This window comes from Ictidomys tridecemlineatus, chromosome 7 (genome assembly GCF_052094955.1).
Source record: "Ictidomys tridecemlineatus isolate mIctTri1 chromosome 7, mIctTri1.hap1, whole genome shotgun sequence".
Lineage (NCBI taxonomy): Eukaryota > Metazoa > Chordata > Mammalia > Rodentia > Sciuridae > Ictidomys > Ictidomys tridecemlineatus.
This window is the reverse complement of record NC_135483.1, coordinates 87,655,246-87,681,768: the sequence shown is the minus strand read 5'-3', so window position 1 is coordinate 87,681,768 and position 26,523 is coordinate 87,655,246. Positions and strand designations below refer to the sequence as shown.

General features: G+C 54.1%; 1 long non-coding RNA gene across 1 annotated transcript; it reads left to right on the top strand.

Annotated features, from left to right (window-relative positions):
* On the top strand, window positions 1–26,523 carry LOC144365314 (uncharacterized). The gene is made up of 3 exons (XR_013423622.1): window positions 1–117; window positions 8,400–8,505; window positions 26,414–26,523. It is a non-coding gene; the product is annotated as an uncharacterized LOC144365314 (long non-coding RNA).

Sequence of the window (26,523 nt, the reverse complement as noted above, 5' to 3'; positions counted from 1 at the left end):
CTGGCGTCCGTTAGGGCTCCAGCAGGGCAAGGCGCAGGCGCGATCGCAGAGGGCAGTTTCCCAACGGCTGGCTGGGCTGCCATGGAGGCGTCCAGACTCAGTCCCATAGGCCCGGAGGTACTGGCCCCTGCGAACCTCTCCTGTCCACAGTGTGTCCCTGCCTGGTTCTGTGCTCCCAGGGCAGCCCAGGAGCCTGCCTTGCCTCCCCTAGGACGCGGACCATCAGCACCAGACCCAGAAGTGAGGGGTGTGTTGTCCAGTGCTACGTCGAGGCATCGTCCATTCATGTCCTTTACAGCCTGTGCGGTCCCTGGGTTTCAGGGCACCTGTGCGGTGCTTGAGAAGCAGGGTCTCAGTCAGCAGGTCCTCGACTTGGCTCCTGTCGATGTCAGAGGAAGTGGTGATGATCATCTTCTTGTTCCCTGTGAAATCTGTGAATGTTGGGGACACTGTCAGCTGACATCTGGGTTGTTAGCTGAAGGACACTCTTTTCCTGTGATCTTAGCGACTTTGCACAAGGGAAAATACTGAGCCGAGTTTTCTTAGTGGCATGTGGTCACACCGTGACTGACTTGCTGTCATAGTTTAGCTGTTGGTGCGAGCCTCTGGACAGAGCACCTGAATAATGATGGGAGAACAGTGTGACCACAAGTGGTGTACAATAAATAGAGTCATGTTTTATTATTATTAAATTTTGTGGTACTCATCTTTTACATGAGTAAAGTTATGTGTTCTTTTTTGTAAATGTTCATTGGCACTGAGGTGTCAGAGTTTGGTTTTGGGGATGCTAATACGTTTTGATTTTGCCTTTGCCTACTGTGTAAGAATTGTGGGGTGCATGGTTGCATCTGACTATATTGCAGACTTTTTTCCTTCTTGGGGATTGTGGAAATTTAGAGGCCATGAATTTTTGGTTGCATGTCCATTTTGAAGATGGTATTCCTAATGTGTTATTTGCATTTATAGTTTTGGGTTAGTTATGTTTCAAGTTGGCTGGTGAGAATATGAGATTTGTATGTGTCTGGATGGATTATTGAAAGTTGTATCTCTAATGAGAGAGTAGGACTGGTTACATTTGGAGGGTGTGGGAAATAATACATATAAACTCAGGGAGTTTGGTGTAGGTGTTTGTATTTTGGCTTTGGAGTATTTCACCTGTGGTTCTCTGCAGTCCCCCCTCCCCCCAGTGCTGCAATTTTTGTTTGTATCATGGGTTATTTGGAAAAGATATGTGTATGTGCATGTGCATATGGGCAATGTTAAGTAACATCATTGGGTGTATTTTTCGTGGGTATATAGTATATTTTTGGAAATGCAGTGGGAATGTTTGCCTATTCAGGATATCATGTATAGTTGTGGGTTTGCTTGTTGTTGTTTTATGGATTTTTGTATTTCCTTGTGTGAGGTCAGGTCTATGGCTAATCTTGAGTGGCAATTGAATATGTGTGATTGTGAAGTGTATGTTATTCTCCATTTTGGGAGATGGATAATTTATATCTTTGTGAATATCTGGAAAGGTGTGACTTTGTATATGCAGATAGTGTGAAATAATAGAATATTTGCATATTTATATGTAGCTATTTGATGCTTGTGGAGATTTACATGTGTATTGAATTTGTAGTTACTAGCATTCCTCAGGTGTCTGTGGGGTGTTTTAGGATCTGAGTTGTGTGAAGTAAGATTGTTCAGGGGACATGGGTAACAAGTATTCGAGGGGTCTGGCAGTTTTGATGAATATCTTCTGGGGGAATGTGTTTTAAGTGGGGACTTACTAGTATGTAACTAGGAAGTAAGGCTGTCTGATTCTGATGGAATGCTGGGCTTGTGCATTTATGCTAAAAAGTGGGAATTATTTTTGTACGTATTACAGGAATGTAATATGCTACAAGTATTTCTTACTATTTGGGGGATGTAGGAGCTGGTTTATATTTTTAAAAATAAAAATTTTTTAAAATTTATAAGTGGTTTGATGTATATTTTTAAGTGGCATGCTAGAGAATATTTTGGGTCTTTGGCATGTGTATTACTTTATGTATATTGATCTATGGGGTGGATGAATCACGTAAGTTTATTTTCAGAAATGTGGTTTTTATATCAAAGTGTATTTGTTTGGAGAATGCTGGGGTGTCTACATGTTTGTGGAAATATTTGGGGATAAGGTTTATGTTATGTTCTGAAGATGTGGAATGTGGAAGTGTTTGAGAGAGGTCTCTTATATTTCAGATATTGGGAATGTTTGTGTATATGTGTTAGTGTGTGGGAGTTATGTGTGTATTAGTCATTGTACCTTTGGACATGTGTTTGCTCTTCTGACTGTATTGTTTTGGTACTGTGATTTTAGCCCAGGGCCTCACACTTGTGTAATTAGTGTTTTTGTATGTAGGCATAAGAGTGTTTGGGTATGTTTGGGCTCAAGGGTCCTGTTTCTGTTTATTCTGGAATGTAATGTTTAGAGAGACTGGTGATGTTGCTTGAAAGAGTGGTCCTGATGTTTGTGTCTGGTCTTATGTATTTGAAACCTATAGGCTATTGGTGGTCATGTGAGTATTTTAACTCATGGATATTTGGTGAGTATTCTGGGATCGTGGGAGGTTCCTTGTGTGTGTTTAGAAATAGAGAAGCCATGTAGTCTGATTGTGCATTTGGAATAGCAGCTTGTAGGAATTTTAGAGCTTTAGGCTTTTGCTTCAGTCTTGGCTAGGGGTGGTGTGTGAGACAACTTGTGTATGCTAGGTGGTTTTCTGGAATCTGTGCCCATAGTATTTACACAGTGTGCATATGGACCATGTGTCTATTATATGTTTGTATCTAGTGCATGTGTATGTGTGTGTATAGTTATAGGAATGATGTGAACATTCAGGGTACTAGGGTTTTCTATTTTAGGTAGAAATGGGTAATTTGTCTATGTGTTGATGGTGCATGTGTCACCAGTGAAGGGTTTGAGAATGTCTTCAAAAATGTAGGATCATCTACTCAAACCTTCAGGTTTCTTGGCAGAGAAGAATTTAAGGCCCAGATTTTAGGGAAAGTGAAAGAGCTTGTTTGCAAAGCAAAAGTACACACTTGAAAGGCTGAGTGTGGGCATACTTAGAGGCCAAGTAGCCTCCCAGTCAGATGGTTGGTGGCTTATAATGTTCAGGGGAAGTAATATTTATAAGCAGGGGTTGAATATGAAGGGGATTCTCTTGATTTGGGAGGTCTTTAGTGGAACCCTGCTCAGTTTCATTAGCATCTATTTATGCAACCGACGGGTGTATACGTACATGTGTTAAACAGCCTCAATAAATAAAAAGGTGAAAATTAGGGTTAGGAATGTCTCTGGAGCATCTGCATGAGGAACAAACCTGAGCTTTCTCAAGATTGTGGTCACTTTGTAGTTAGGTAGAATACTGGCTCTGGGCTTGCTGTGTGACCTACCTTGCTTGGAGTTCTCTTTTTTTTTCTATCATTGACAAGAGGACATCATGAGGCTGATTGCTGGAGGATATGGCCTTGGGAGAGCTGCATGTCCCTATCACTTGAGTGAGGCCAGACTGGGGAAGGAGTGCTGTCTGGCAGAGCCATCCCTAATACTGACCCTCAGATGCCTTGCCTGAGAGGATAAATGCCTATCACTTTGAATTGCTGAATTTTCCAGTGTTTGTTAGTCTACAATATCGGTTCACTAGGTAACTAGGACTCCCCAAAATCAATATACACCATAAACTCAGATTTCAGGTATCAAGTGAAGAGAAAACCACAGAAATTGAAATCATTTTGTACAAGGCAATGTATTCTTCCTTTTGCACTTTTCCTCAAGCCTATATTTGTAGCTCTTACCTTCTTTCTGTAGAGACCCTGTCCTTTAATTGCTTACTGATTCTCTCCAGAAATTCCATGTGTGAATCCATAATACAAATATTTGTTTATTGTCTATTTTCTTCTGTGGGATGAAATATCCATAAGAGGGATGGTCTTTCAGTTTCTCTTGGTGCTTAATAAGTAATCATTGAAGGAATCAAAGAATGCTGCCTTATGTTGAGTTCCTTACAGTTCAGTCCCTGAGACAGTTTTGTAAGCAGGTTTTTTGTTTGTTTGTTCTTTTTTTTTTGTTTAAAGTAATATTCAAAGAGAGCATAATCAGGCTGAGGAGAAGTTGAAATATGACCAAGATCCCCAAACAGTCTCAGCTAGCCTTATGTGTCAGTGGAGGATTAATATTGTCATTAGGGGTGTGCTCAGCTTTTTCTTACCCATTTATCCATGAAACCACCCTAGAAAGTTGTAAGAGCTCTTGCGAGTACTCTCTATAGCTGACGCAGATGTCAAGGGAGCTGACAGCCAAAGCTGTTTCCAGCAGCATTCCCAAAAATTGGTAAAAGAGTCCCTTCATTGAGAATAGATCCAGGTTGCAGATGTCAGTATCCAACATAATCTACTTCTGTTCAGCTCAAATTCATTACTTTTATTTCCATTCTGAGGAAGGAAAAAACAAATGTGTGTTTGTGTTCAGGATTGTGGGAGTTTTTATGTATGTTCAGAGTGCTTTAGGCTTATATGTTTAGGTTTATATGTATGAATTTAGAGGCTATGAGAACTGTGTATGAAAGGGTTAAAAGCTAGCATGTATATATATATATATATATTATATATATATATATATATATATAATATATATATAATTTTCAGTTGTAGATGCACACAATTCCTTTATTTATTTATTTTTGTGTGATGCTAAGAATAGAACCCAGTGCCTTACATAAGCTAGGCAAGTGCTCTACCACTGAACCTCAGCCCTAGGCCCAGCCCCTAGCACATACATTTTTGATACAAAAGAATTTCAGGGAAAAATTTGCTAGTTTTTGTTGAGCATTTTACATCATATGTGTGTGTTTTTTCACTATACCCCAATAGAGTCAATGACTTGAGAAGTAGTTTGAATGAGCTTTATTAGCAACAAGCTGGCCTGATGGAATGGAAGATGGTAGGCTCAAAGAAACATATAATGGTCCTAGGTGGGTGCATCAGTTGTCTAGTGTTTCAGAAAAGGAGCCTCTTATGGAGTGTGGGCTGTGTATGTCTTATCTTATTCATGTATATCACCAAGAGTTCCAGTCCAGTAGGTCTAAACAAGACTTAATTGATCAGAGTTTATGTGTTAAAATTCTTGATTAGTTTGTGGGTTTTGTTGTGGTCAACATTTCTTTTCTGTTATTGGGGGGAGGTTATGGTTACTGGAGATTGAACTCAGGGGCACTTGGCCACTGAGCCACATCCCCAGCTCTAGTTTGTCTTTTATTTAGAGACAGAGTCATACTGAGTTTCTTAGTTCCTCACTGTTGCTGAGGCTGGCTTTGAACTCTCGATCCTCCTGCCTCAGCCTCCCTCTGAAGGTGCTGGGATTACAGATGTGCACCACCATGCCTGTCATGGTCAACATTTCTGGCAAGCATCTTTTCAGGTCTGACCTTCTCCCAAAACTTTGGACTAGGAGTTTCCAAGAAGGGAGGGTCTTGTGCATTTCTAGCTGGGTTTACAGTGTGCAGATAATCTGTGACAGACAGGGCAGGTATAAGCTAAGAGAATTGGATTTCCACTGGGTGAAGGGCTTATATGTTCTTTCAAGAGGTTTCTTTGATTATAATTATTATAAGAGAGCCATTTGACCAAAAGACATTTTGCAATAAAAATTTCTTATCAATTTTTGTGGTTCTTATGTATTGTGCAGTGAAATTGGCGATATGCTCTTATGTGGTATTTGTGGGCTGTTGGGCAGCCCTTGTGTGTATTTCTGGATGCTAGGAAGAATTCCTTTCATTTTGATGGGCATGAAAATTATGGGGTGGTTATTTGTATGAGAAAATGAGATGCTGTGCTTTTCTTGGAAGGATGGTAAGAATTCAGAGGGCTTCAGTGTTTTTTACTCTTTTTTTGTGGGTTGCTGGTTTCCCTAAAATGTTGATATGCATTCAAAGTTTAGGGTTTGTTTTGTTTTCAAATTACCCATAAGAATCTGATATATATTCACCGGTGTGTGTGATGGTGTCTGCGTGGCTGTTTGAGAACAAGGGAAAGTCATGGTGTCTTGTGAGACTGTGCAGGGTTTGGAGTATTTAGAGGGCTGTTGTTTATTTGTTTAGGCTCATGAATGCACCTTGGGATGTTTGGGTGTAATATGTGTGTTTGCGTATGGGCTATGTTAATGAATGTGTTTCGGTATATATCTATGGGTTTGTCATGTGATTGATATTGTTGGGAAATGGAGGAGTGGTATTTGTGTACTTGAGATATGGCATATACTTGGTTATGTGGGGTTTTATAAAAAATTTCTTTATTCATGTATATGTACTTGCGTGCTTGAAGGCTGGTCAGTTACTAATTTTGTGGAGTAGTAGGATGAATATGTTTAAGTGTGGTGTGGAGTTGGTAGGGTTCTGTATTTTTATAGACAAGGAGTTATTCATATTTAGGAGTGTGTGAACTTGTATATGAAGATAGTATAATATTTTGTGTATAATTTGATATATTTGCATATTTTTATGTAATGGGTAACTGTGTAGAAATTAGATGCCTATGGAGAATTATTTGTGTCTTCAGTTTGTATTAACTACCACAGCTCAGGTGTGTGTGGGTGTATTTGTGTCGCATGTATCAGTAATAGTTGTGAGAAGGAGAATATTTAGGTGTCAATTAGTATGTGTGCTTAAGGGACATGGCAGTTGATGTCTGCTTTCTGGGGCCATATATGTATGAATTAGAAAGTTATTTGTAACTGGGAGGTGAGGAATTTATTTGTAACTTCCTCTAGTAGAAAGTTATTTGTAACTGGTATGTGATGAAGAGGTGACATTGTGCATATATATGGGGATTATGAGAATTTTGTATATATGTTTTAGGGATACATGATACAGCTATTAGCATTTGAGTAAAAACAAAATGTGTTTTACTGGCCCGTGATAATTTAGATTTTGTAAGTGAGCTTATGTGTATTTTAGATGATATTCTTGAGATATTTTTTGTCTCAGGCATGCAAATTGGTTTGTGGCTTTGTAGATGGATGGTTGAATTCTATAAATTTCTTCATTGGGAATGACGTTGCTAGGAGTATTCAAAGTGTATGTCTTTGGAGAATGCTGTATCATTTCTAGGTGTGGATAGGAATGTTTGCAGGTTGCATTCTGGAGATGTGGAATACTGTGTAATGTTTCAAAGACACTCTATATTCATGATTTGGATATATTTATGTTCCTCTCTTTCCTTTCTTTTAATTATGGATCAATTATCTATATATTGATCCATAAATAGAGATTAATGTATGCATTTTTTTTATGTGTTGTGGTATTGAACTCTCTGTGTGATTGCATGCAAGACTAGCATTTTTGTGTTTTGTGTGTATGTAGGCACCCAAGTGATTAGGTGTATCTTCATGGATTTGTGGATGTGTGTATTTAGAATCTTTGTATACAGGATTCTCAGGAATTGTGTTTTGTGTTTATTGTGGCATGTAATTCTTGATGATTTTTGTGATGTTCGTAGAATGTGTGGTCCTGATATATAATTATGTTTAGTCTCATGCATTTGAGAAATATAAATTGTTGGTGGCTGAGTGTGTTTTGTATTCATTGGGCTCTTGTGATGTGTACTCTGGCAGATGTGAGAGGTTCATTGTGTACTTGAAAATATATTTGGATATTATGGAATGTGTGTGTTTTAGAACTGTGGGATTTCATGTGGGTCTGTTGTGTAGTTCAAGAGATGGCTGGTTGCACATTTTTGGTTTTCCAGGGTCTTTGCCTGTAAGATATTCATTGGGTATATATGAGCTGTGTATTTGTTGTACAGGTATGTGTCCAACTAATGTTGTACCTGTATGAATACTTGTAGGAATGTGCTTGAACATTTAGTTTGAATAGGGTATTTTTCTCCAAAAATTCATGTAGTAACAGGTGGTGTTTCTGTGCGTTTGGGATGGAGATATCTGATGTTCATCTGGTCAGAAGCCATGAGGTGTATTTTTGTCTAGAGGTGTTAATGAAGTTTTGTTTTTGTATTTGGGATTGGAATTCAAGTTAGTACCCTGGGACAGGTAAATTTTGTGCACATATTCTTTGTGTGCTGGAGCTGCCAATAACCAGCTATGGTAGCTGATGCTGCTCATCCCTTTCAGTTTGGTGTTCAGAAGCATCCTATTAGTTAGTGTACAAAGTATATCTGTCTCAAGAAGTTAGTCTTGAGATAGATATACTTTGTACACTAAAAGTTAAGGCTTTCTTACCTACCTCTTGATTATTTACTAGAATACTTCTATTGTGTGTGTGTGTGTGTGTGTGTGTGTGTGTGTGTGTGTTTACCATTTTTTTATGAGCAGGCATCTGTGTGAAGTAAATATATTCAGGCAACCATGTGTTCATATCTTACAGATTGCGCATACATTGTGAGTGGAGCATCAGGACATATCACAACAACTATAAAATGTTTGTGCTGCTTTTCTCTGCCTGAGACAGCCAGTAATGAAGAGGCAGAGAGGTAAGAGAAGAAAGGCTTCATTTTTCTAGAATCTTTTTTGTCAGAAATTAATGCCTAGCTCCTGATTTCATCTTGCTTAGTGCTGTTGAGTGAAATGTATAAAGTGTATTATACATTTGTTCTCTCAATATTGTTCTCTCAGTCTTGGGAAGGTGGGTCCACTTCACTAGAGTTGACAGAATGTCCTTTAGAGGATCTGGGGTTGTGTGGGTCTTATCTGGGTCGAGTGGACATTGAGCCATCTGTATCTGTGAATCTAAGATAATGTGATTGTTTAGATGTGTGCATTCTGAAGATGTGAGCATCTGGTTTCCCTTCTAGTCGGAATCTGCTCTACACTTCTGCCCTTGTCTTTTCATTTGGACATTTCCTATGACCTATCAAGGAGAAGTTCCCAGTACAAGGGTTAGTACTTTTAACTAACTCTATGGTTAGTCAATATGATATAGTGAGAGTGTGGGGAGAAAGAACGCTAAGTTTGTAAATCCAAAAGAAGAGACTAGAGGAAAAAATAACTTTTAATTTAGGGTTCATCATCACTGTGTTCCCTTGAGTCTCAGAGGAGACTTGGTATGAGGACTATTGAGAAAGGCAGGCACCATTGAGATTGGTGGGCTCTTTTAGATGGACTGAATGCTTTTTTTTTTTTTCTTGAGAGACAGATATGAGCTTTGGGACAAGGGGTAGATATTCTGGTATTGATCTTTAGTTTCCTCCAAAGATTCACCATTATACCTGTGTTTCCCACCTGATGGCACTATTGGGAGGTGTGGGAAGTTTTTAGAAAGTGGGACTCAGATGATAAAAGTAATTAATTGGGGATGTGCACCTAAAGGAATACTGGGATCTCTGTGCATTTGTCTCTATTCTGTTTTCTATTTTGTTTCTCTTTGCTTCCCAGCTCTCATGAGGGGAGCAGAACGTAGTCTCTTACAGATGTTCTGGAGTGTATATTTGGGATTGGCCCAGGAGAGCAGGGCTATGAGGAGCAGGGCACAGGGAAGCAGGAACAGAGAGAGAAGAGACCAGGGGAGCAAGACTCAGGTGAGCAGAGCCAGGAGGAACAGGTCCAGGGGGAGCAGGGCCAGAGGGAGTGGGTCCTGGGGAAGTAGGACCAGGAGGAGCAGGGCCAAGTGGGAACAGGGCTCTGGGGGAGTGGAGCCCATGGGGGAGCAGGGCCCAGGAGAGCAGGGCCAGATAGAACAGAGCCCTGGGGGAGCAAGACCAGAGAGAGAACAACCCAGGGGAGCAGGGCCAGGTAGAGCATGGCTGGGGGAGAAGAGCACACAGGGAGTAGGGCCCAGGGGAGCAGGGCCAGGGGAGCAGGCCACAAGGGAAGCAGGGACCTGGGGAGCAGAGCCAGGAGGAGAAGGACCTAGCAGGAGTACGGCCCAGGGGTTTTCCCAGGGGAGCATGGCAGGGGCAGAAGGGCACACAGGGAGTAGGGCCCAGGGGAGCAGGGCCAGTGAGTGCAGGTCCCAGGGGAGCAAGGCACAGGGGACAGAGCCAAGAGAAAAAGGCCAGGGGGAGCAGGGCCCAGGGGGATCTGTGCTTAGGGGGAGCAGAGCCCAGGGCGAGCAGAACCAGGGGGAGCAGAACCAGGGGGAGCAGAGCCAAGGGAGCAGGGCCAGGGGGAGCAGGGCCCAGTGAGAGCAAGGCTCAGTGGGAGACGGGCACAGGGGAACCAGGGCCCAGGAGAAGCAGAACTTGGGAAAGAAAGGCCCAGGGGTGCAGGACTGGGTGTGTAGGGCCAAAAGGAGCAGGGCCAGGAAAAGAAGGGCCCTGGAGGAGCAGGATAAGTTGGAGCAAGGCCAAGGGAGAAGAGGACCAGAGAGAGGAGGGCCAAGGAGAGCAGAGCTAGAAGGAGTAGAGCCCATAGAAAGTAGGGCCAGAGGGAGAAGAGCAAGGGGAGCAGGGCCAGGGAGAGAAGGGCCAGGGAGAACAGGGCCAGGGAGGGCAGAGCCAGGGAGAGTAGAGCCAGGAGAAAAGGGCCAGGGAGAGCAAGCCAGGGGGAAAAGGGCCAAGGGGGAGCAGCGTCCAGGAGGAGTGAAGCACAGGTGAGGACAGGGTCCAGAGAACGGGGCCCAGGGGAGCAGGGCCACATGCAGCAGGGCCCAGGGAGAGCAGGACACAGGGGGAGCACGGCCCAGCGAAGCGGGCGCAGGAGAAGCAGGGAAACAGGGAGCAGAGCCAGGGGGAGCAGGGCCAGGCAGTGCAGGACGCAGGTGGACTGGGGCTCATTGGAGCAGGGCCAGGGATAGCAAGTTCCAGAGTAGTATCACCCAGTGGAGAAGCACCAGGAGGAACAGGGCCAGAGGGAGAAGGGCCAGGGGGAGCAGGGCTAGAAAGAGAAGAACCCAGGGAAAGAAGTGCCAGGGAAAGCGGTGCCTCCAGGATCAGGCCCAGGGGAAGCAGGGTCAAGGGCAGGAGGGCCAGGGGAAGCAGGGCCCAGGGAAGCAGGACCAGGTGGAGCAGGGTACAGGGGGAGCAGGGCCCAGGGGGAGTGGGGCCAAGGGGGGACCAGGGCTTAGGAGGAGCAGAAATAGCGGAAGCAGGGTGCAGAGGAGTAAGAATAGGGGGACTAGGGCCCAGTGGAGCAGGGCCATGAGGAGCAGGGCCCGGGGGGAGCAAGACCAGTTGGAGTACTGCCCAGGGAAAGGAAGAACACGGGGAGCAGGGAACAGGATATAAGGGCTAGGGGGATCATAGGCTACAGGTGTAAGGCCAGGGGGAGCCAGATCAGGGGAGCAAGGCCTATGGGGAGAAGGACCAGGGGGAGCAGGGCCCAGGGGGAGTGAGGCACAGGAATACAGGGCAATGGGGGAGTAGAACCAGGAGTAGCAGTGTCCAGGGAGTAGGGTCATGGAGAGCAGGGCCAGAGGAAACGGGGCCCAGAGAAGCAGGACCAAGAATAGTAGATCCAAGGGGGAGCATGACTCAGGGGGAGTGGAGCACAGGGTGGAGCAAGGCACAGGACAGCAAGGCCAGGAGTAGCCGGGGCAAGGTGAAGCAGGGATCAGGGCAAGCATGGCCCAAGTTAGCATGGCCCATGTGGAGCAAGAGCATGGGGAGAAGGGCCCAGAGGGAGCAAGGCCCTGAGGGAGCAAGGCACAGGGGATCAGGGCCCAGGTTTAGAAGGGCCAGGGGGAGGAGGGCCCATGGGGAGTAGTGCCATAGGGAGGAGGGACCAGGAAAGCAGGACCAGAGGGAGCAAGGCCCAGGGAGCAGGGCCCAGGCGGAAAACGGCCAGGGGGAGCAGGGCCAAAGGAAGCAGGGCCAAGGGGGAGCAGGGCTCAGAGGAGCAGGGCCGAGGGGATTGGGGAGAAGGGAGTAGGGAACATGGGGAGCAGGGCCAGGGAGAGCAGGGCTCAGAGGAGCAGGGCCAAAAGGAGTGGGGACAAGGGAGTAGGGAACATTGGGAACAGGGCCAGGGAGAGCAGGGCATAGAGGAGCAGGGCCAAGGAGAGTTTTGACAAGGGAGTAGGGAACATGTGGAGCAGGTCCAGGGGGAGCAGGTCCAGGGGGAGTATGGCCCAGGGGGAGCCTGGCCCAGGGGAGCAGGGACAGAGGAGCAGGGCCAGGGGGAGCAAGTCATGGGAGCAGGGCAGGGGGAGCAGGGCCCAGGGAAGCAGGAACATGGGGAGCAGGAATCGGGGTAGCAAAGCCCAGGGGGAACAGGACACAGGAAAACTGATGCCCAGGCAGAGAAGAACCTGAGAGAGCAGGGCCCAGAGGAGCAGGTCCAGGGGAAGCAAGTCATGGGAGCAGGGCAGGGGGAACATGGCCCAGGGAAGCAGGAACATGGGGAGCAGGAATCAGGGGTAGCAAAGCCCAGGGGGAGCGGGACACAGGAAAACTGATGCCCAGGCAGAGAAGAACCAGGGAGAGCAGGGCCCAGAGGAGCAGGGCCAGGGGGAGCAAGTCAGGGGAGCAAGTCAGGGGAGCAAGTCATGGGAGCAGGGCATGGGGAGCAGGGCCCATGGAAGCAGGAACATGGGGAGCAGGACTCAGGGGTAGCAAGGCCCAGGGGGAGCGGGACACAGGAAAACTGATGCCCAGGCATAGAAGAACCAGGGAGAGCAGGGCACAGAGGAGCAGGGCCAGGGGGAACAAGAATGGGGGGACTGGGGCCCAGTGGATGAGGGCCATGAGGAGCAGGGCCTGGGGGGGAGCAAGACCAGTTGGAGCAGTGCCCAGGGAAAGAAAGACCACGGGGATAAGGACAGAGGATATAAGGGCTAGGGGGAGCATAGGCTGCAGGTGTAGGGCCAGGGGGAGCAGGACCAGGGGAGCAAGGCCTATGGGGAGAAGGACCAGGGGGAGAAGGGCCCAGGGGGAGTGAGGCACAGGAATACAGGGCAATGGGGTAGTAGAACCAGGAGTAGCAGTGTCTAGGGATTAGGGTCATGGGGAGCAGGGCCAGAGGGAACGGGGCCCAGAGAATCAGGACCAAGGAGAGTAGAACCAACAGGGAGCACAACTCAGGGGAAGTGGAGCCCAGGGAGGAGCAAGGCCCAGGAGAGCAGGGCCAGGAGTAGCAGGGCCCAGGAGAAGTAGGGATCAGGGCAAGCATGGCCCAAGTTAGCATGACCCATGTGGAGCAAGAGCATGGGGAGAAGGGCCCGGGGGGAGCAAGGCCCTGAGGGAGCAAGGCACAGGGGAACAGGGCCCAGGTGAGCAGGACCAGGGGGAGGAGGGCCCATGGGGAGTAGTGCCATGGGGAGCAGGGACCAGGAAAGCAGGACCAGAGGGAGCAAGGCCCAGGGAGCAGGGCCCAGGGAGAAAACGGCCAGGGGGAGCAGGGCCAGAGGGAGCGGGGCCAAGGGGGAGCAGGTCCCAGGAGGACCTGCGGCCAGAAAGAGCATAAGCAGGGGGAGAATGGCCCAGGGGAGCAGGACTGGGGAGAGTAGGATCCAGGGGAACAGGGCCAGGGGGAGCAGGGCCCAGGGAGAGAAGAAACAGGGGGAGCAAAACTCAGCAAAGCAGGGCTAGGGGTAGCAGAGCCCACAGGGAGTAGGGCCACGGGGAGCAGGGCATGGGAGAAGGGAACATGGGGATAAGGGCCAGCGAGAGCAGGGCTCAGAGGAGAAGGGCCAAAGGGAGTGGGGACAAGGGAGTAGGAAACATGGGGAGCAGGTCCAGGGGGAGCAGGCCCAGGGGGAGTATGGCCCAGGGTGAGCATGGCCAAGGGGAGCAGGGCCCAGAGGAGTAAGGCCAGGGGGAGCAAGTCATGGGAGCAGGACTGGAGGAGCAGTGCCCAGGGAAGCAGGAACATGGGGAGCAGGAATCATGGGTAGCAAAGCCCAGGGGGAGCGGGACACAGTAAAACTGATGCCCAGGCAGAGAAGAACCAGGGAGAGCAGGGCCCAGAGGAGCAGGGCCTGGGGGAGCAAGTCAGGGGAGCAAGTCAGGGGAGCAAGTCAGGGGAGCAGGGCATGGGGAGCAGGGCCCATGGAAGCAGGAACATGGGGAGCAGGATTCAGGGGTAGCAAGACCCAGGGGGAGCGGGACACAGGAAAACCTATCGCCAGGCAGAGAAGAACCAGGGAGAGCAGGGCACAGGGGAGCAGGGCCAGGGGGAAGCAGGGCCCTCAGGAGAAGGGCCAGGAAGTGCAGGGCCCGGGGAAGCAAGACCAGAGGGAGCAGGGCCAAGAGGAGCAGAGCCAGGGGGACCAAGGTAGGGGGAGCTTGGCCAGAGGTATGGGATTTAGGGAAGCAGGACCAGGGGAAGCAGAGCCAAGGGGGAGCAGGGTTCAAGGGGAATGGAGCCCAAGTGGGGAGCAAGGCCCAGAAGAGCAGGGCCAGGTGGAGCAGGGCCCAGGAGGGAACAGGACCAGAGGGAGAACAGCCTAGAAGAGCAGGGCCAGGCAGAGCAGGACACAGGGGGAGCAAGGCCTAGGGGAGCAAGGACAGGGGGAAAAGAGTAGGGCACAGGGAGCAGTGCCAGGGAGAGCAGGTCCCAGGGGAGCATATACCAGGGAAGCAGGGCCAGGGAGAGAAGGGGCCAGGAGAAGCAGGGAACAGGGGTAGCAGAGCCCAGGGGAGTAGGCCCAGGGGAAGCACGACCAGGGATAGCAGGGGCAGGGGAGCAGGGCCCAGGAGAAGCAGGGAACAGAGAGCAGGGAGGCCTACGGGGAGCAGAGCCAGGGGATTATGGCAGGGGGAGGAGGGCCCATGGGGAGCACGGCCATGGTTATCAGGACCAAGTGGAGCAGAGCCCAAGGGGAACAGGACCAGGGAATTAGGGCCTGGGGGAGCAGAGCCCATGGATAGCTGTGTGAGGCGGAACAGGGCCTGGAAAGTGGGACCAGAGAAGCAGGGCTCAGGGAAGTAGGGCCTAGGGGAGTAGGGCCAAGGGAAACATTGACAGGGGGAGCAGAGCCAGAAAGAACTGGGCCAAGGGACGCAGCACCAGGGGGAGCAGGGACAAGAGGTGCAGGCCCCAGATGGAGCTGGGCCCAAGGGGGAGCAGGACCCAAGGGAGTATGGCTAGGAAGAGGAGGGCCCAGGGGGAGCAGGACCACAGGGAGCACAGCCCAGGGGAGCACAGCTAGGGGAGAACAGGCCCCAGGAGAGCGGGGCGCAGGGGGAGGAGGTCCAGTTAGAGCAGGGCCCAGGAAAGCAGGCCTAGAGGGAGCAGAGCCCACAGGGAGTTGGGTCAGGGGTAGCAGGGCCAGGGGAACAGGGACCATGGGGAGCAGGACCAATAAGAGCAGGGCCTAGTGGGAGCAGACCTTGGGGGAGCAGAACCAGAGGGAGCAGGACAAAGAACAGGGCCAAGGGGGAGCAGGGCCCAGGGAATCAGGGTCAGAAGGACCAGGGCCCCGGGGGAGCAGGAACAGTGTGAGCATGGCCCAGGGGAATAAGTTCAAGGGAGGATGGGCCAGGGGAAACAGGGACAGGGGGAGCATGGCCAGAGGCAGTGGGGGCCAGGGAAGCAGGACCAGGGGGAGCTGGGCCAAGGAGGAGCAGAACTCAGGGGGAGAGGAGCCCAGTGGGGAGCAGGGCCCAGGAGGACAGGGCCATGAAGAGCATGGACTCGGAGGGGCAGGACAAGAGGGAAAATAGTTCAGGGGAGAAAGGCCAGGGGGAAAAGGACACATCGGGAGCAGGGACCAGGGGAACAGGGTCAGGGGAAGTAAAGACCAGGGGAGCAGGGCCAGGGGAAGCAGGGCCCAGGAGAGGAGGCTCATGGGAGCAGGACTCCGGCGAGTAGTACCTAGGGGAGCAGGGCCAGGGGGAGCAGGGCCCAGGAGGAGCCGGACCAGGTGGAGCATGAACCAAGAAGAGGAGGCCTACTGGGAACAGGGCCCAGGAGAGCAAGGCTAGGAGAAGAGCCCACAGGAAGTAGGGCCAGGGTGAGCAGGGCCAGGGAAAGCAGGGCCCAGGAGGAGCTGGACCAGGTGGAGTATGGCCCAAGGAGAGGAGGCCTATGGGGAACAGGACCCAGGAGAGCCAGGCTAGGGTGAGAAGGGCTCACAGGAAATAGGGTCAGGGTAGCAGGGTCAGGGGAGCAGGGCCCATGGGGAGAAGGACCATGGTGAACAAGGCCCAAAGGAAGCAGGGCCCAGGAGAGCAGGACACAGGGAAACCAGTGCAGGGCGAGTAGAACCATGGGGAGGAGGTCCCAGGGAGCATGGCTCGGGGGAGCTGGGCCTAGGCGAGCATGGTCAGGAGAATAAGGGCCCAGAAATGCAGGACCAGGGGGAGCAGGGCCCAGGGGAAACAGTGCCCAGGGGGAGCAGTATGCAGGGTAGCAGGGCTCAGGGATCATGGCCAAGGTGGAGCAAGGCCAGAAGAGCAGGGCCAGGAGGAGCAGGGCCCAGGAAAGCAGGACCATGGGGAGCAGGACACATGGGTGCAGGGCTCAGGGGAGTAGGTACAGGGGGAACAGTACACACTGATAGCAGGGCCCAGGGTAGTAGGGCCAGGGAGAGAAGATGCCAGAGGAGCAAGGCCCAGGGAAGCAGAGCCAGGGGAGCAGATCCAGAGAGAAAAGGGCCAGAGGCAGCAGGGCCAGGGTGAGAAGGGCCCAGGGTGAGCAGTACCAGGGGGAGCAGGGCCCGGGGAAGCAGGGCCCAGGGGTAGCAGAACCCAGGGGAGCAGGGCTCAGGAAGCACGACCAAGGGGGACCAGGGTCAGGGGGAACAGGGCCTGGTGAGCAGGGCCCATGAAGACCAAGACCAGAGGAGCAGGGCCCAAGGGAAGAAGGGTCAATGGGGAGTAGGTCACAGGGAAGCAGGGCCTGGGAGGAGCATGGCCCAGGGGAGCAGCGACAGGGGAAGCAGGACCCAGGAGAGCAGAGACAGGGCGAGCAGGGCCAGGAGATTAGAGCCAGGAAGAGCAGGGCCCATGGGGAGCAGGGCCAGGCGAAGCAGGACACAGGGGTTGCTGGGCACAGGGGTGCAGGGCCAGGGGGACAAATACTCAGGGGGAGCAGGGCCCAAGGTAGCAGGGACAGGGTGAGCAGGTCGCAGAGGAGCAGGGTCCAGGGGAGCAGAACCAGAGGGAGTAGAGCCAGAGATACAAGGTTCAGGGGGAGCAGGGTCAGAGGCAAGCGCTTAGGGAGAGTAGCACCAAGGGGAGCAGGGCCTGGGGAAGCAGGCCCAGGAGAAGCAGGAAAAAGGGGAGCAAGGCCAGGGGGAACAGGACCCTGTAGATGCAGAGTAAGTGGTTAACGGACTGGGGGAGCAGCGCCCAGGGAGAGAAGGGACCAGGGGGAGCAGGGCTCAGAAGAGCAGGGCTCAGCAGGAGCAGGGCCCAGCAGAGCATGTCCAGGAGATGCAGGCCCAGGAAAGCAGGGCCCAAGGGAGAAGGGCCTGAGGGAGCAAGTCCCAGGAAAGCAGGACCAGAGGGAGTAGGGCCTAGGTGAGCAGGGCCCAGGGGAGCAGGGCTAGGGGAAACACAGCCAGAGAGAGCAGGGCCAAGTGGAGCAGGGTCTAGTGAAGCAGGACCAGTATGAGTTGGGTCAAAGTAGAGCAGGCCACTGATGGGGCAGAGCCTAGGGATTAGCAGGGCCAAGGTGAGCAGAGTCAGGAGTATCAGAGCCTAAGGGGAGCAGGACCAGAGGGAGCATGGCCTAGGGGACCTGGGCCAGGGTATAGCATGGCCCAGGGGAGCAGGGCCCAAGAAAATAGTCCACGAGAGCCGGGCCAGGGGGAGAAGGACACATTGGGAGCAGGGACCAGGGAAGCAGGGCCAGGTGAAGTACGGACCAGGGGAGCAGGCCCAACGGAAGCTGGACCCAGGAGAGGAGGGTCCATGGGAGCAGGACTCTGGCGAGTAGTGCCTAGGGCAGCAGGGCCAGGGGGAGCAGGGCCCAGGAGGAGCCGGACCTGGTGGAGCATGAACCAAGAAGAGGAGGCCTACGGGGAACAGGGCCTAGGAGAGCCAGGCTAGGAGAAGAGCCCACAGGAAGTAGGGCCAGGGTGAGCAGGCCCAGGGAAAGCAGGGCCCAGGTGGAGCTGGCCAGGTGGAGTATGGCCCAAGGAGAGGAGGCCTACGGGGAACAGGACCCAGGAGATCCAGGCTAGGGTGTGAAGGGCTCACAGGAAATACGGTCGGGGTAGCAGGTTCAGGGGAGCAGGGCCCATGGGGAGAAGGACCATGGCGAATAGGGCCCAAAGGAAGCAGGGCCCAGGAGAGCAGGGCACAGTGAAACCAGTGCAGGGGGAGTAGAACCATTAGGAAGAGGGCCCGGGGAGCATGGCTGGGAAAAGCTGGTCCCAGGGGAGCATGGTTAGGAGAATCAGGGCCCAGAAATGCAGGGCCAAGGGGAGCAGGGCCCAGGGGAAGCAGGGCCCAGGTGGAGCAGAACCCAGGGTAGCAAGGCTCATGGAGCATGGTCAAGGTGGAGCAGGTCCAGTGGAGCAGGGCCAGGAGGAGCAGGGCCCGGGAAAGCAGGACCATGGGGACCAGGACACATGGGTGCAGGTCTCAGGGCAGTAGGTACAGGGAGAACAGTACATAGTGATAGCAGGGCCCAAGGGAGTAGGACCAGGGAAAGAAGATGCCAGAGGAGCAAGGCCCAGGGAAACAGAGCCACTGGAGCGTATCCAGAGAGAAAAGGGCCAGAGGAAGCAGGGCCAGGGGGAGAAGGGCCCAGGGTGAGCAGTACCAGGGGGAGCAGGGCATGGGAAAGCAGGCCCAGGAGAAGCAGGGACAGGGGGAGCAGGGACTATGGGGAACAGGGCCATGGTTATCAGGACCAGGTTGAGTAGGTCCCAAGGAGAGCAGGAAAGGGGATTAGAGCCAGGGGGAGCAGGTCACAAGGAGAGCAGGAAAGGTATTAGGGCCACAGGGAGCAGAGCCCTTGGGGAGCAGTGCCATGGGGAGCAGGGACTAAGAAAGCAAGACCAGAGGGAGCACAGCCTAGAGGAACAGGACCCAGGGGAGTAGGGCTACAAGGGAGCAGGGCCCAGGGAGCAGGGTCAGGAGGGAGTAGGGCCCAGGAGAGCAGGGCTAGGAGGAGCAGCGCCCAGGGAAGAAGGACCTGAGAGAGAAGGGCCCAGGGGAGCAAGACCCAGGTGAGCAGAGCCAGGAGGAACAGGTCCAGGGAGAGCAGGGCCAGAGGGAGTGGGTCCTAGGGAAGTAGGACCAGGGGGAGCAGGGCCAAGTAAGAACAGGGCTCTGGGGGAGTGAAGCCCATGGGGGAGCAGGGTCCAGGAAAGCAGGACCAGATAGAACAGAGCCCCGGGGAGCAGTACCAGAGGGAGAACAGCCCAGGGGAGTAGGGCCAGGTAGAGCAGGGCTGAGGGAGAAGGGCACACAGGGAGTAGGGCCTAGGAAAGCAGGGCCAGGGGGAGCAGGCCACAGGGAAAGCAGGGCCCTGGGGAACAGGGCCAGGGGGAAAAGAACCTAGCAGGAGTACGGCCCAGGGGAGAAGGACCAGTGAGTGCGGGGTAAAGGGGAGCAGAGCCAGAGGGAACAGAGCCAGGAGAAAAAGGCCAGGGGGAGCAGGGGCCAGTAAGAGCTGTGCCTAGGGGGAGCAGAGCCCAGGGCGAGCAGAACCAGAAAGAGCAGGGCCAAGGGAGCAGGGCCAGGGTGAGCAGGGCCCAGTGGGAGCAAGCCTCAGTGGGAGATGGGCACAGGGGAACCAGGGCCCAGGAGGAGCAGAACCAGGGGAAGCAAGGCCCAGGGGTTCAGTACTGCTGGTGTAGGGCCAAGGGGAGCAGGGATAGGGAAAGAAGGGCCCTGGAGGAGCAGGATAAGTTGGAGCAAGGCCAAGGGAGAAGAGGACCAGAGAGAGCAGGGCCAAGGAGAACAGGGCTTGAAGGAGCAGAGCCCATAGAAAGTAGGGCCAGAGGGAGCAGGGCAAGGGGAGCAGGGCCAGGGAGTGCAGGGCCAGGGAGAACAGGGCCAGGGAGGACAGAGCCAGGGAGAGTAGAGCCAGGAGAAAAGGGCTAGGGGGAGCAGGCCAGAGGGAGAAAGGGCCAGGGGGAGAAGGGCCAAGGGAGAGCAGCGCCCAGGAGGAGTGAAGCATAGGTGGGAACAGGGTCCAGAGAACGGGGCCCAGGGGAGCAGGGCCAGGTGCAGCAGGGCCCAGGGAAAGCAGGACACAGGGGGAGCAGGGCCCGGGGAAGCAGGCACAGGAGAAGCAGGGGAAAGGGGGAGCAGAGCCAGGGGGAGCAGGGTCAGGGAGTGTAGGACACAGGTGGACTGGGGCTCATTGGAGCAGGGCCAGGGAGCGCAAGTTCCAGAGTAGTATCACCCAGTGGAGAAGCACCCCGGGGAACAGGGCCAGAGGGAGAACGGCCAGGGGGAGCAGGGCCAGGGGGAGAAGGACCCAGGGAAAGCAGTGGCAGGGGAAGCAGTGCCTCCAGGATCAGGACCAGAGGAAGCAGGGCCAAGGGGAGGAGAGCCAGGAGAAACAGGGCCCAGAAATGCAGGACCAGGGGGAGCAGGGTCCAGGGGAAGCAGTGCCCAGGGGGAGCAGTACCCAGGGTCTCAGGGCTCAGGGAGCATGACCAAGGTTTAGCAAAGCCAGGGAGCAGGGCCAGGAGGAGCAGAGTCAAGGAAAGCAGGACCATGGGGAGCAGAACACATGGGTGCAGGGCTCAGGGGTGTAGGTACAGGGGGAACAGTACACAGTGATAGCAGGGCCCAGGATAGTAGGACCAAGGAGAGAAGATGCCAGAGGAGCAAGGCCCAAGGAAGCAGAGCCAGGGGAGCAGATCCAGAGAGAAAAAGGCCAGAGGGAGCAGGGCCAGGGAGAGAAGGGCCCAGGGTGAGCAGTACCAGGGGGAGCAGGACCCGGCGAAGCAGGGTCCAGGGGGAGTAGAACCCAGGGGAGCAGGGCTCAGGAAGCATGGCCAAGGGGGACCAGGGTCAGGGGGAACAGGGTCCAGTGAGCAGGGCCCATGAGGAGCAAGACCAGGGGAGCAGAGCTCAAGGGAAGAAGGGTCAATGGGGAGTAGGGCGCAGTGAAGCAGGGCCTGGGAGCAGCATGGCCCAGGGGAGCAGCGACAGGGGAAGCAGGACCCAGGAGAGCAGGGACAGGGCGAGCAGGGCCAGGGGATTAGGACCAGGAAGAGCAGGGCCCATGGGGAGCAGGGCCAGGCGAAGCTTGACACAGGGGTTGCTGGGCACAGGGGTGCAGGGCCAGGGGGACAAATACTCAGGGGGAGCAGGGCCCAAGGTAGCAGGGACAGGGTGAGCAGGTCGCAGAAAAGCAAGGTCCAGGGGAGCAGAACCAGAGATACAAGGGTCAGGGGGAGCAGGGTCAGAGGCAAGCGCTCAGAGAGAGCAGCACCAAGGGAAGCAGCGCCTGGGAAAGCACGCCCAGGAGAAGCAGGGACAGGGGGAGCAAGGCCAGGGGGAACAGGTCCCTGGAGATGCAGAGTAAGTGGTTAAGTTACTGGGAGAGCAGGGCCCAGGGAGAGAAGGGACCAGGGGGAGCAGGGCTCAGAAGAGCAGGGCTCAGCAGGAGCAGGGCCCAGCAGAGCAGGTCCAGGAGAAGCAGGCCTAGGACAGCAAGGCCCAAGGGAGAAGGGCCTGAGGGAGCAAGTCCCAGGAAAGCAGGACCAGAGGGAGTAAGGCCTAGGTGAGCAGGCCCCAGGGGAGCAGGGCTAGGGGAAACACAGCTAGAGGGAGCAGGGCCAAGTGGAGCAGGGTCCAGTGAAGCAGGACCAGAAGAAGCATGGCCAAAGGAGAGCAGGGAACAGATGGGGCAGAGCCTAGGGGGAAGCAGAGCCAAGGGGAGCAGAGTCAGGAGTATCAGGGCCTAGGGGGAGCAAGACCAGAGGGAGCATGGCCTAGGGGACCTGGGCCAGGGTATAGCATGGCCCAGCGGAGCAGGGCCCAGGAAAGCAGGTTTAGGGGGAGCCAGACACAGGAGTAGCAGGCCCCAGGGAGCAGGGCCAGGGAGAGAATGTCCTAGGGGAGCAGGGCCCAGGGAGGCAGAGCTTGGGGAAGCAGTGCATAGGAAAGCAGAACCAGAGGAAGCAGGGGCCAGGGAGAGCCGGGCCCATGGGAGCAATGCCAGGGGGGGCAGCGCCCAGGGAAGCAGGACCAGATGGAGCAGGCCCCAGGGAGGAACAGGGTCGAGGGGAGCAGGACAGCTTGAACAGGGCCAGAAGAACAGGGCCAGAGGGAGCAGGGTGTTATGAAACTGGACAAGGGGAACAGAACCCAGGGTGTGCAGGGCCCAGGGGGTGTGGAGCACAAAGGGGAGAAGGGCCCAGAGGAGCAGGGCCAGAGGGGAGCAGGGCCCAGAGGAGCAGGGCTAGAGGGAGTAGGGCCTAGAGGAGCAGGGCCAGAGGGAGTGGGGTCTGGTGAAGCTGGACCAGGGGGAGCAGGATCTCGGGGAAGCAGGACCAGAGGGAGCATGCCCCAGCAGAGCAGAGCCCATGAAAGCATCGCCAGGAAGAGCAGGACACAGGGGTTGCAGGTTCCAGGGGAGCAGGGCCAGGGGAAGCAGGGACCAGGAGAGGAGGGTCCATGGGAGCAGGACCCGGGCGAGTAGTGCCTAGGGGAGCAGGGCCAGAGGGAGCAGGGCCCAGGAGGAGCCGGACCTGGTGGAGCATGACCCATAAAGAGGAGGCCTATGGGAAACAGGGCCCAGGAGAGCCAGGCTAGGGTGAAAAGGGCTCACAGGAAATAGGGTCGGAGTAGCAGGGTCAGTGGAGCAGGGCCCATGTGGAGAAGAACCATGGTGAACAGGGCCCAAAGGAAGCAGGGCCCAGGAGAGCAGGACACAGGGAAACCAGTGCAGGGGGAGTAGAACCATTGGGAGGAGGGCCCAGGGAGCATGGCTCAGGGGAGCTGGGCCTAGGGGAGCATGGTCAGGAGAATAAGGGCCCAGAAATGCAGGACCAGGGAGAGCAGGGCCCAGGGGAAGCAGGGCCCAGGTGGAGCAGAACTCAGGGTAGCAGGGCTCAGGGAGCATGGCCAAGGTGGAGCAGGGCCAGGGGAACAGGGCCAGGAGGAGCAGGGCCCGGGAAAGTAGGACCATGGGGATCAGGAATCATGGGTGCAGGGCTCAGGGGAGTAGGTACACGGGGAACAGTACACAGTGATAGCAGGGCCCAGAGTAGTAGGACCAGGGAGACACGATGCCAGAGGAGCAAGGCCCAGGGAAGGAGAGTCAGGGGAGCAGATCCAGAGAGAAAAGGGCCAGAGGGAGCAGGGCCAGGGGGAGAAGGGCCCAGGGTGATCAGTACCAGGGGTAGCAGGGCCCGGAGAAGCAGGGCCCATGGGGAGCAGAACCCAGGGGAGCAGGGCTCAGGGAGTACAGCCAAGGGGGACCAGGGTCAGGGGGAACAGGGCCTGGTGAGCAGGGCCCATGAGGAGTAAGACCAGGGGAACAGGGCCCAAGGGAAGAAGGGTCCATGGGGAGTAGGGCACAGAGAAGCAGGGCCTGGAAGTAGCATGACCCAGGGGCACAGGGACAGAAGAAGCAGGGCCCAGGAGAGCAGGGACAGGGTGAGCAGGGCCAGGGGATTAGGGCCAGGAAGAGCAGGGCCCATGGGGAGGAAGGCCAGGTGAAGCAGGACACAGGGGTTGCTGGACACAGGGGTGCAGGGCCAGGGGAAGAAATACTCAGGGAAATCAGAGCCCAGGGTAGCAGGGACAGGGCGAGCAGGTCTCAGAGGAGCAGGGTCCAGGGGAGCAGAACCAGAGGGATCAGAGCCAGGGATACAAGGGCTAGGGGGAGCAGGGTCAGTGGCAAGTGCTCAGGGAGAGCAGCACCAAGGGGAGCAGGGCCTGGGGAAGCAGGCCCAGGAGAAGCAGGGAAAGGGGGAGTAGGGCCAGGGGAAACAGGGCCCTGGAGTAGCAGAGTAAGTGGTTAAGGGCCTGGAGGAGCAGGGCCCAGGGAGAGAAGGGACCAGTGGGAGCAGGGCTCAGAAGTGCAGGGCTCAGCAGGAGCAGTGCCCAGCAGAGCAGGATTAGGAGAATCAGGCCCAGGAAAGCAGGGCCCAAGGGAGAAGGGCCTGAGGGAACAAGGCCCAAAAAATCAGGACCAGAGGGAGTATGGCCTAGGTGAACCGGGCCCAGGGGAGCAGGGCTAGGGGGAACACAGCCAGTGGGTGCAGGGCCAAATGGAGCAGGGTCCAGTGAAGCAGGACCAGAAAGAGCAGGGTCAAAGGAGAGCAGGGCACAGATCTGGCAGAGCCTAGGGGGAAGCAGGGCCAAGGGGAGCAGAGCCAGGAGTATCATGGCCTAGGGGGAGCAGAACCAGAGGGAGCATGGCCTAGGGGACCTTGGCCAGGGTATAGCATTGCCCAGGGGAGTAGGGCCCAGGAAAGCAGGATCAGGGGGAGCCAGACACAGGAGTAGCAGGACCCAGGGAGCAGGGCCATGGGGAGAACGTCCCAGCGGACCAGGGCCCAGGGGAGCAGAGCTTGGGGGAGCAGTGCCTAGGAAAGTAGAATCAGAGGGAGCAGCGGCCAGGGAGAGCAGGGCCCATGGGAGCAATGCTAGGGGGAGCAGCCCCCAGGGAAGCAGGACCAGAGGGAGCAGGACCCAGGGAGGAACAGGGCCCAGGGAAGCAGGACAGGGTTAACAGGGCCAGGGGAACAGGGCCAGAGGGAGCAGCGAACAGAACAGAAGTATGAACCTGCACTGGGGTAACAGAACCCAGGGTGTGCAGGGCCCAGGGGGAGTGGAGCACAAATAGGATCAGGGCCCAGAAGAGCAGGGACAGAGGGGAGCAGGGCCCAGGGGAGCAGGGCTAGAGGGAGTAGGTCCTAGGAGAGCAGGGCCAGAGGGAGTGGGGTCTGGTGAAGCAGGACCAGGGGGAGCAGGAACCTGAAGAAGCAGGGCCAGAGGCAGCATTGCCCAGTGGAGCAGAGCCCATGGGAGCAGGGCCAGGGGTAGCATGACACAGGGGTTTCAGGGCCCACGGTAGCAGGGCCAGGGGGAACAGGTATCAGAGGAGCAGAGTTATGGGGAGCACTGGCCAGGAAAGTAGGACCTGAGGGAGCAGGGTTCCGAGAAGCTGTGCCCATGGGGAGCAGGGCCATGGGTAGCAGGAAAAGGTGAATCAGGGCCCAAGGATAGCAGGATCAGGGGATTAGGCCAGGGGAACAGAGGCTATGGGGAGCAATGCCATGGGGAGAAATGCCCAGGAAATTAGGACCAGAGGGAGCACAGCTTTGGGGAGATCATGTCCAGGGGGAGCAGGGTCAAGTGAGAGCTTAGCCCAGGGAGGAGCAGGGTTCAGGGGAGAAAGGCCAGTAGGAGCAGGGTCGGGAGAGCAGTGTGCTTGAAAGCAGGACCATGGGGAGCATGACCAGGTGTAGTAGGGCCCAAGGAGATCAGGACCAGGTGATTAGGGCCAGAGGAGGCAGTGCCCAGAAAAGCAGCACCAGAGGGAGCCTGGCCTAGGGGAGCAAGGCCCAGGGGAGAAGGACCCAGGGGACGTAAGACACAGGGGAAAAAGGGCTGAGGGGAGCAGGGCCAGGGAAAGCAGGTCCCAGAGGATCTGTTATATGGAGAGATTTCAGGACAATGTTTAGAATCAGGTTGCTAAGGTCAAGGGGGCAAGCTCTCTGGGATAGAAGACTGGTTTGTGCATTCTCCTAGGAACCTGACCCACCACACGTGACAGAACTCCCTCCAGCACTGTGTCCCAGTTGTACTTTTTGTATTTCATGAAGCAAATACCAAACTCCCAGTGCAGCAGCAAGAAACATTACGACAAGTAGAGGATGACCAAATGGCTTCACATCTGCACGGGGAGACACTTAGACTCCAGTGGCCACTGTTAACCTACAAAGAGAGAATTCAGCACTTCTCCCTCATGTTCATTGGAAAATCAGAAACCTTGTCCTCCAGGTCACATAGATGCAGACCCAGCTTTGATGGTCTTACTACAAAGGCAGCTAAAGCTCCTGACAACAACATATATTTCAAGTGCCCAACCTCAGAGGCAGTTTCTCACGAACTCTAGGCCAGCAGAGCTCCATGTTTGTGGAGTGTTTACCCTGTCCCTTCCTTATGGAAACTTCTCTACCACCTCCAAGGTTGTGAACTCTTGAGCTTTATCCATTCGGCATATGTATTCACTGCTTTTCTAACTCTTCTCCTGGAATTGAGTCTTAGTTGCTACAAAGGTACTGTCCGAGATTTTTGTGTAGTCCGTATTTGCATACACATTGGATTCATTTTCATATTTTCCATTTTAAAAACTAAATCTCTGACACTAACTTATACCCTACTAAACTTTGACTACGAATCCTAATATGATGGAGAAAAATAACCCAAACAGAATAGAAATACAAGCAGTTCAGAGGAGTCATGGTGTATAGTTGCACTTGCCTTTTGCATTATAAAAGGTAGGTGTTATAAATCTAGTCGAAATTAATAGAAATAGTACTCCGTTTGTTTTTAAGTTAACAAATATGTGAATTCCTGTCTCCATTTCTCTGTAGCCTATTAATCACATGTATTTTTTATGCACATATAGAATCCTACTTTGTATCCCACATACCTTCTTGTGAGTTGGCTGACTTGGAAGATACAAATTGTGAGAAGAAATCACTTCTCCTAAACGCTGTTGGAACTGAAAATTCTACC